The 10,076-nt window shown below is 37.8% G+C and overlaps 1 long non-coding RNA gene across 1 annotated transcript in view; it reads left to right on the top strand.

Annotated features, from left to right (window-relative positions):
- The window catches only part of LOC111769730 (uncharacterized), a 61,662-nt gene extending 55,352 nt beyond the window's left edge, over positions 1-6,310 (top strand). Inside the window, exons 2-3 of the long non-coding RNA XR_002802531.2 lie at positions 6,011-6,070; positions 6,186-6,310. This is a non-coding gene — a long non-coding RNA (uncharacterized lncRNA). The remainder of the gene's footprint in view (positions 1-6,010; positions 6,071-6,185) is intronic.
- Positions 6,311-10,076: the final 3,766 nt, after the last annotated feature.

Consider the following 10,076-nt stretch of genomic DNA (forward strand, 5'->3'; position numbering starts at 1 on the left):
GTTTGCATGCTTGTACCTCCTTTACACACTTATTTGGTTAGATTCATGCTGATTCCTTGAACCAGTCTTTGGTTCCAGTATCTGCTTCACTGTCCATTCTTAAATTTAAAACACTTCTTTCCTTACAGTGATTAATATCCTGGCTGTGACTACATCTAGATTGTTGGAACCACTATGGTTCTGTCCTTGCTACTCAGGCCTACTGTACTACATGCTTGGTGTAGATAATGGTCATTCTGATTATCTGTGAATAAAGAATGAGGGAGGCCTAAAGAAAGGACAGAAGAAACTCACAAAGTATCTATCTACTAGAAATAGAGGCAAGCTTCACGGAACTAGAAAAGTGATTAGTCACCATCTTTCTCTTATAGTGGCCACGGAGTCTATCATTTCCACTTCTCTCTGTATATCCGCAACATTCTTGTTCTTTCTGGACTAGCTTTCTCTATATGCCTGTTAGTTTTACCTTCCATAACTTTGGTCTGCTATAGATTGACCTATATATTGGTTCCCATAAGATGAGGTATCTATTCCTGATCCAATCAGAGATGACTGAGAAGGGGGCTCTAGTGGCAAAACATAGCCATCCAGACCCATCACTTCAGCAGAGGTCATGAGCAAGGATAACTTCCAAAGAAAAAGGAAGAGACTGAACATGTTCCCTAATACAATTAACTAAGAATTTGACTAAAATGTGGTCAATTCAATGGCCATGTATGGATAGGTCAATAATATTTTAAAAAAAGCAAAAAAAAAAGAAAACTAAGTACTGCAAAGTGATAGAAGTAGTGTTAAAATTTCAGAGACAAGTGATTGAACCTAATCAGGTGTGATAAGTTGGCAAAGAAATACACACTAAAGGGAGGTAAGAAATAAATGAAATTTAGAGAGTGGAAAGTGTAGATAAACTTGATTTGATGACTTAATTAATACTAAAAATATCCTGTAGGAATATATAAGGGAATCTAAGATATTTTGAGTTTATTTGGAAAAATATTCCTAACTACTGAAAAGTGTGTCCAGGGTTTTGTACCCTTCTATTAAAATGTCATTAAGAAACTAATTAGAGAATTATAATTATCATCGATTAAATCTCTCATTGAAAGAACAGAAAAGCATGTCCGATATGATTCTATAGAGAAGATTAATAGAGCCAGATCTGGAGAAGGACAGACTGTACTAAGACATTGATTCTCCCAACGTCCTGTGTCCACCAAGGGCAAGAGCTCAACTATATTCTGGGAGAGTGAAGGCATTACATTTCCTGAATACTTATCTCTGAGAAGCTTGGAGCTTCTCTAGGGTGCTGTCAGTGGCAGATTGTGGGTAGCCATGGCACAGGGCAAGTGAGAGATGCCAGACAGGATTAGTATCTGTTACCTGACAAGCCAGCTAGGAAGGCAGGAACATTCATACAGGAAGCAGTGAGTTTAGTGGGTGAGAGCATAGACGTCAGACTGGAGTTTGAATCCTGACCCCAGCGCTTACTAAGGTGGACTAAGGTGCACTGCTTTATCTTGTTAATCTTCTATTTCCTTAGCTATAAAATGTGGGATAGTCATTCTTACTTCATAGGATAGTTGTTGGGCTGTTGGTAAGATATGTATCAAATACCTAGCACCGTGACTGACATTATAGGTTTACCATAAATGATAGTTGTTATTATTACTCAAAATGAATGAAAGAAACAGGCAGAAAATGGGATCTAGGGTGGAACATGGCATACTGTGAGGTGTATGAAAGTGGGTCACTATTTTCCTGGTATATGTTGATAAATCTTGGTAGGTATACACTTCTTTATGTGAAACGAGTCAAAGAACTACAAGCATTTGGACCTAGTGTACTATAATGAAAAGATGACAAGGCCATTTGGGGAGACCTCAGCATTTTTGCAGTTGGCAAAAAATTTCTGCAATTTTTCTCTGTGTCTATTAAGTGAGCTTTAAGATCGTTTTCTTGGTCATTTTCTAAAGGGTCTCAGAGACCCCTTTGAACCCTCTCTTTCCTTTTCAACATGCATTTAAGGATCATTGGTTTTGCCTGTTCTTCCCCAATCTTTCTAAGAGTCATTTAGATTCTTCAGAATCACAGCTCAAGGGTAAATTTTAAGCATCTCATAAATAGACTCTATTGCAGCTTTCCCTAGATTGGCCTCTCTCTCTCCGTTCTTTTCACTCCACTATAAACTGAAAATATTAGCGCAAAGACTTCCTTCTCTAAATTACAACAATTTCACTCAAATTTCTATACTAATACAATGTTGCTCTCTCAGGTCCAGTTTCTTTCAAAGACTCAAAAATGCCTGAGCTTTCGGCAATATTTCCATTTCAATGAAATTATAGGCAAAATCATTGGCATGTAAATTGTGGACATCATGACAGTTTATCACCCTCCCAAAATAATTAAGCATGCATCACCTAACAACAGTCTTATCCTATGTTACTATAATGCCATTATTACACTCAAGGAATTTAACATTGATAAATCATATTTTCTGTTTTTTTCAGATGTACATTGTAATATATTTCCAGTTCTGTGTAGATTACATCATATTCACAACCCAAAAACTAATTATAGTCCATCACCTCACATGTGAGCCTAATCACCCCTTTTGACTCCCCTCTCCCCGCTTCCCCTATGGTAACCACTAATCCAATCTCCATTGCTATGTGTTTGTCGTTGTTTTTATCTTCCACTTATGAGTGAGATCATATGGTATTTGACTTTCTCCCTCTGACTTATTTCACTCAGCATAATACCCTCAAGTTCCATCCATGTTGTCACAAATGCCTGGATTTCATCATTTCTTATGTCTGAGTGGTATTGCATTGTGTATATATACCACATCTTCTTTATCCATTCGTCCCTTGATGGGCACCTAGGTTGCTTCCAAGTCTCGGTTATTGTGAATAATGCTGCAATGAGCATAAAGGTGCATGCATCTTTATGCACTTCTGTTTTCAAGTTCTTTGGATAAATATCCAGCAGTGGAATAGCTGGATCATATGGTAGCTCTATTCTTATTTTCCTGAGGATACTCCATACTGCTTTCCATAGTGGCTGCACCAGTTTGCACTCCTACCAGCAGTGTACCAGGGTTCCCTTCACTCCACATCCTCTCCAAACACTTGTTGTTTCCTGTCTTCTTAATTATAGCCATTCTGACCAGAGTGAGGTGATACCTCATTGTAGTTTGATTTGCATTTCCCTGATAGCTAATGATGCTGAGCATCTTTTCATGTGCCTGTTGGCCATCCGTATATCTTCTTTGGAGAATTCTCTGTTCAGATCTTTTGCCTATTTTTAAATGGGCTTGTTGGTTTTTTTGTTGTTGAGATGTATGAGTTCTTTGTATATTTTGGATATTAACCCCTTATCTGACATATCGTTTGCAAATATCTTCTCCCAATTGTTAGGTTGTCTTTTCGTTTTGTTGGTGGTTTCCTTTGCTATGCAGAAGCTTTTTAGTTTGATGTAGTCCCATTTGCTCATTTTTCTTTTGTTTCCCTTGCCCGGTCAGACATGGTACTTGAAAATATGCTCCTAAGACCGATGTCAAAGAGAGTACTGCCTATGTTTTCTTCTAGAAGTTTCATGGTTTCGGGTCTTACGTTCAAGTCTTTAATCCATTTTGAGTTGATTTTTATGCATGGTGTAAGATAATGGTCTACTTTCATTCTTTTGCATGTGGCTGTTCAGTTTTCCCAACACCATGTATTGAAGAGACTCTCCTTTCTCCATCGTATGCTCTTAGCTCCTTTGTTGAATACTAGCTGTCCATAAAAATGTGAGTTTATTCTGGGCTATTGATTTTGTTCCATTGATCTGTGTGTCTGTTTTTGTGCAGTACCAGGCTGTTTTGGTTACTATGGCTTGGCTTTATAGTATATTTTGAAATCAGGGAGTGTGATACCTCCAGCTTTGTTCTTTTTTCTCAGGAATCTTTTGGCTATTCGGGGTCTTTTGAATTTGAATAGACCAGTCACCAGTAAGGCAATCAAAACAGGAATCAAAAACCTCACAAAAAGTAAAAGTCCAGGACCAGATGGCTTCCCTGGTGAATTCTCCCAAACATTCAAAGAAGACTTAAATACCTATCCTTCTCAAACCCTTCCATATTTTCTAAAGTACAGTCCATATTCAAATTTTGTTAATTGTTCCTAAAATATTCTTTATAGTTGTTTTTGTGGTTTTACATCCTGATGTGATCACAGATCACTCTTTTCTGTGGTTTTCATTGGATGGGTACTTTTACAAAGTCACGGGGTGATTCTGACCACCCCTTGTCTTCCCTTCCTGTTGAAAGTCAGGGAGGTAGAATCCTACTATTCTCACTCATGAGTGTGGTTCTTAGGATTTTATTTTACAAATTCTACAAATACATAATAAAAAACATCATATGCTAAATTTTCTTAAAATTAGGAATGCTTCCAGAGGCATGGGGTTATTATGGGAACTTCAAGGCTCGAGATTCCTTTGGGGAGAAGATTTCTGAATCAATAGATCCCTAAGATGCATTCCAACTGGGCTGGGTTAGAAAAGGGTGGATAGAGTTCTGACATCAGAGGGACTGATGCTCTGTTGAGAGTTGTTTATTTTCCCAGGAACCAGAATTGTTTAGGATTTAGCACCTGCCAAGGTTATGCAATTGCCAAATAGACCTCTAAGATACACTAGTATTTTCAGTCAAAGATGATGGCCTGACAGATGAAAAGAACCACAACTTTCAAGTCTTGCCTATTGTGAATAATGCTGCAATGAACATAGGGGTGCATGTATTGGTGCCCATCAAGGGATGAGTGGATAAAGAAGATGTGGTATATATACATAATGGAATACTACTCTGCTATAAGACATGATGAAATCCAGCCATTTGTGACAACATAGATGGAACCTGAGGGTATTATGCTGAGTGAAATAAGTCAGAGGGAGAAAGTCAAATACCGTATGATCTCACTCATGCATAGAAGATAAAAACAATGACAAACAAACACATAGCAAGAGAGATTGGATTGGTAACCTTAGGAAAAGGGGAGAGGGGGTAGGGCAAAAGGGGTGATTAGGCGTATATGTGTGGTGATGGACTATAATTAGTTTTTGGGTAGTAAACATGATGTAATCCACACAGAACTTGAAATATATTATGATATACATCAGGAAACTATATAATGATATAATCCAATGCTACTGCAATAAAAAATTAAATTAAATTAAAAAAAGAAAGAACCACAACTCACTGTTATTATTATCAAAGTTGTCATTGTAAAGTGATAAATGTTAATATATAATACGAAAAAATTCATTATTAATAATTGCTTGTAGTGCCACTGTTTCTGTCTACTTTGTAGTATCCTTTTTTTTTTTTTAAAGATTTTATTTTTTTCCTTTTCCTCCCCAAAGCCCCCCAGTACATAGTTGTATATTCTTTGTTGTTGGTCCTTCTAGTTGTGGCATGTGGGACGCTGCCTCAGCGTGGCTTGATGAGCAGTGCTGTATCCACGCCCAGGATTCGAACCAACGAAACACTGGGCCGCCTGCTGCGGAGCGCGCGAACTTAACCACTCGGCCACGGGGCCAGCCCCTGTAGTATCCTTTGTTAAGAGTAGGAAGGTTATCATTGTTTCCAATCTTCTCATCACTATAGTTTTTAATGGGAATTTTTTTCTTCATGCCTGTTTTAAAGACTGTGAAAGAAGCTCTGGAAAGCCCAACATTGCTTTAGGGTTTAGTAAATATTCAAACTCATTGCAAATGAGATAAAACTGGACAGTAGAAAAGTAATATGAAGCTATTACTCAAATATTTCATCAGTTAAGATTAGTTGATTGACAAATTGTTTGTGAAGTAATGCACTTGTAAGAACAGCTCCAGGAGCTGTCACTTTCTCTGCAGCATCATCTGATAGAAAGTGTTAAGGATATGTAGGAAGCAGAAGCATTACTACTTTTTGCTTTTTTATCTTGACATGGCCTTCCCTCTAGGATTAATTATCTTTCTTTTTGTATTGTAGGTTTTATCTCAGTTGCTTTCACTTCCAGGGTAGCCTTCCCAGAATGAATAGAAGAATAAGGTAGTGCTGATTGATTTGGTTTGATACTGACAGAGAGCTTTGAGCTTTTTGATTGTTAGAGTGAGATTTCCTGAAATTGACAATAGTGACTCTGTTCTCTTCCTTCCACCTACAGCGTACAGAGACAATGCAAGAAACAGAAGACAAGGACATGCCATCACCTTTGTGCTTTTAGGTAGTGTCAACTTAACTCTAGAACACATCAGAAAATCAAGACTATATGGCCTAATCTTACAGGATGAAATTGTGATTTCTTTGTGTGATATTGTTCACTATCTTCCTATAATTTTCTACATTCTCCTTGCCCCTCCCCCTTCAGAATTGCCAAGAAATTTTAAATAATGTTTCTGGGCAGTATGCAGTGGTGAGAAGTTATGCAAAAGCCACAGGACAAGTTTTCCTGGGAGTGGGGATACTATTGATTTTACTTGAAGTTTTTGGGGAAAAGTTAAGAAATTTAAATGATGATATTATTGAAAGTATTATGAAATATTACAAGAAATAAATGTATGGTAATACAACACAAAATTTATATCATTTTTAAAGATACGAAAAAGACTTTATGGACCTTTTTCTGCTTATGCTAGAACTATCTTTTGCCACTGAGGTTCTATGGTAGCAAAAACTTGCAAAACAAGGTCATATGAGCTATAGGTCTGAATCTAGATGAAAGCCAACTTTGAAATTATCCAGGAATTGTTTTGGTTAATATGGCTATAAGTCTTCTTCCAATTTCTCATGACACAGTTTGGGTTCCCCAGTAAGAAGATTCTGAGATGGAATGGCTTTGTCTTGCCGTATCTTCAACTCCAGCCAGACGTTTTTCATTTCAGGTCCTTAAAGCCAGGGAGCTGAATGAAGTCACACAGCAAAGAAGGTGGCACCTCCCCAGTCTGTAGATGACAGGTTCTCACAGAAGGGTTGTGAATGGAAGGAAACAACTGACATCTTCAATCCAAGTAGCATGAATTAGTAATGAAATTAGAATACATCTTCCAAAAGTCACTGCTTTGGAGAAGGAAACATTTGTCTAGATATAAAAATTCTAACATGTTTGCTAAAATTCAGTTTTACAACTTACATCTCCTTCTATCTCTCTGGAATGGCAGTGGAGTTGGAGTGATACCTTTTTATGAAAGCAAGCAGAATTTACTCTAGTTTGAACCCCCAAATACCTTTGCAGTAACTCACCACTGGTAAGGGCATGCCTAAGTTATGCTATGATGATTTTTCTTTGAGTATATTTGGAAGACAGTGAGTTCTGCCTCAATATATATTGCAGGTTTGAAATATTCTTTTCCATCATAAATAGCCAAATAGCATCCAAAGAGACTCGTAAGTCAACATAAACTATTCAGTCTAATGTTCTAGATTCTGGAATATCATTACAGAGTAAAATGTTTCCTTCTTCTCACCATGATATGACAATCAAAATGAGAAAATATAAGATGCACTTGAATGCACAAATGAGTCATATTTAACTTAGTGTGAGTCTCTGCCCTGGCCTAGCCCCATCTCAGCTGTTTGTGTTGAACATTCAGCTAGCTGTCAATTATGCCATCTATTTTTGGAATCAGAGACAGGGAGTCCTTCTGTGTCATGTTTATTCTGCTCCTGGATTGACACTGCAAATCTCTATGCTTTCAAACTCTCTGGGCAACACTCCCATGTGCCCTTGAATAATGCTGATACAGAGTAACACGTCACATTGCTGCCTTTGACTTTTCAGCTCATTACTGTGTTCTCTCCTGGAGAATGAGGCCTGCTTGTCACTTTCATTACTTTCAGACTTGTGTCCCAGGGACCAAGCTCAGTTTCTGTTCATCCCTATCTTATTTTCAGACAAATTCCCTTGAACAATCTGACCCTCAAGTGATGCTCCCGCTGTTCTCATTGCCAGAGAGGGCTCTATGACCCACTCCTCCCACTGTGAACTACTTCGTTTTATTTTCTACCTTCCTGAAATTGAACTTGAATTGCCATCATCCTCCTGTGGATTATTTCCTATGTGTCAGCCACTATTGAGGTCAGTATTCTGTCCACTCCTGCTCCCTACTCCACATGTTTTGGCTGGCCTCCATTTCACTCTTAGGCTGTGAAAAGGCTCCAGCTATGGCATTATATGTTTACTATGGAAGCTAACACTGTTGTTTAACGAAAACTTAAGTTATTCCTTAAGATACTCAACAGTAATTAGAATTTGGATCATTATCTCTTTGGGGCATGATCACAATGTAAAACTACATTGTGTTTCTTTGTTTCAGGTCTTGATTTACATAAAGAACCTTAGCAAAAAAACCAAAATATCCTCTCACCGCCTCTCATTCTAATGGCATTGGCAATTGAATTTGGCTTGGGAAACTTCCAATCTTAGATGGTTAAGAACCCATATCCAGTAAGATAACTATATAACTATTGTCTGAGAATCCTGGAAATGTTGGATTTTAGGTATCATCTCCTTCCCTCTACACTGAGGCAGAGACAGAGAAAGAAATCAACAAAAACATATCAGAACAGTCTTTAAATCCATGAAAGGAGTAAAATGTTCATTGGAAAAATATGGAAATGACATCTTAATAATAATAGAAATAAAAACAGCAGTTACTGACATAACACATCCATTAATATTGTTCCTGCTACCACCTCTGGTGCCATTTAATGAACCCCTACTCCATAGGTGCTTTAAACTCATTCCCTTTGCAAGGGAGAGATTATCATCTTCATTGCATGTGGAAAGGAAGTCAAGACTAAGAAAGATCAAATAACTTGTCTAAGATCACATAGCTAGTAAGTGACCAAGCCAAAAACTGAATCTAGGTCTGTTTGATTAAAAAAGTGTATGTTTTAACCACTACAACAAGATGACTCTCATCAGCTATCAGCTTGTTCAGAGATTGCATCTGCAAGGTTTTATATACATAAGTAAAAGGAAATGGAACAAATTTTCTGGTAAATTGGAAAGCTGATTTCAGCCTAGGTCCTGATTCCCATTACTAGTTTTATTTTTCCTTTTCTGCTTGGGCAGATGTTGGCAATGTCTCTGCATATAACCAGCCAAATTGACCAGCAAATCCCTTCAGTGGACTTCATGCATCACTCAGGCCAGCTGTGACTGCTGGAGTGGTTTCCTGTGGCCAAGGAGCTTTGAGAATTATGAGCAGCCATGGCAAACATGGAGAACCATTCCAATCTGACTGAGATCTGTTCACTTGTTGCTTTTAGATCTCCTCCTTGTCCTAGTGTGACTTTTTAGTATCAAATTCCAAAGATAAAGAAATTTTATACTTAGCTCATACTTTTTGACTGTAATGGTCGTTGTTGACTCACTGTATGGATTCATTTGGCCCACCCTCTGGAATGAACCGAGCATGCAAAACGTGACCCAGGTGGCAAGCCTAGATTGTCCTGAGCCTTTCCACATGGAGAACGACATTCGCCTTTTCCTATCCAGGGTTCCTGATTTCTGGGATTTCTTTCCAAGAAGCAAGTGGATGAGTAGACTAAGTTAAGATAATGTAAACAGCAAAGATCTTGTTTATTACTTGAAACCAATTTGATCAAGAGAAGAAATAGAAGGTCCCTATCTTTCTCTTTTTGAATATGCCGGTTCAAATTAACCCTTTTACACATATTGCATTCTTCCCCTTCATTGCATCCTTCTTGTTCTATGTTGGAAACTTTTCCCTAAACTCTTACCCAGATCTTCCTCTAGGAGGAGCTCATTAGGAATCACTCCTTGCTTCATTTCACGTGATTTTTCCTCTTTCTAATCTATTGCCATAAGTTGAAGTTTCAATTGCCAGGCAACTGCAAGTGGGGAAAGTGTGGTGCTGTTTAATCTTAGCTCTTAATTTATTTGGTCTAATTATTTTATTATCTATGCTATTAGCTCTTTTCACTCTATTAGCACTTTTCATTCCTTGTTAAAGGAATAGTAACCATTCCACTACCCTGCCTTTTTCTATTCGTTTGCCTATATTTCTTCTCAAGATCTAGTGTGTTTGTA

This window comes from Equus caballus, chromosome 21, assembly GCF_041296265.1.
Source record: "Equus caballus isolate H_3958 breed thoroughbred chromosome 21, TB-T2T, whole genome shotgun sequence".
Lineage (NCBI taxonomy): Eukaryota > Metazoa > Chordata > Mammalia > Perissodactyla > Equidae > Equus > Equus caballus.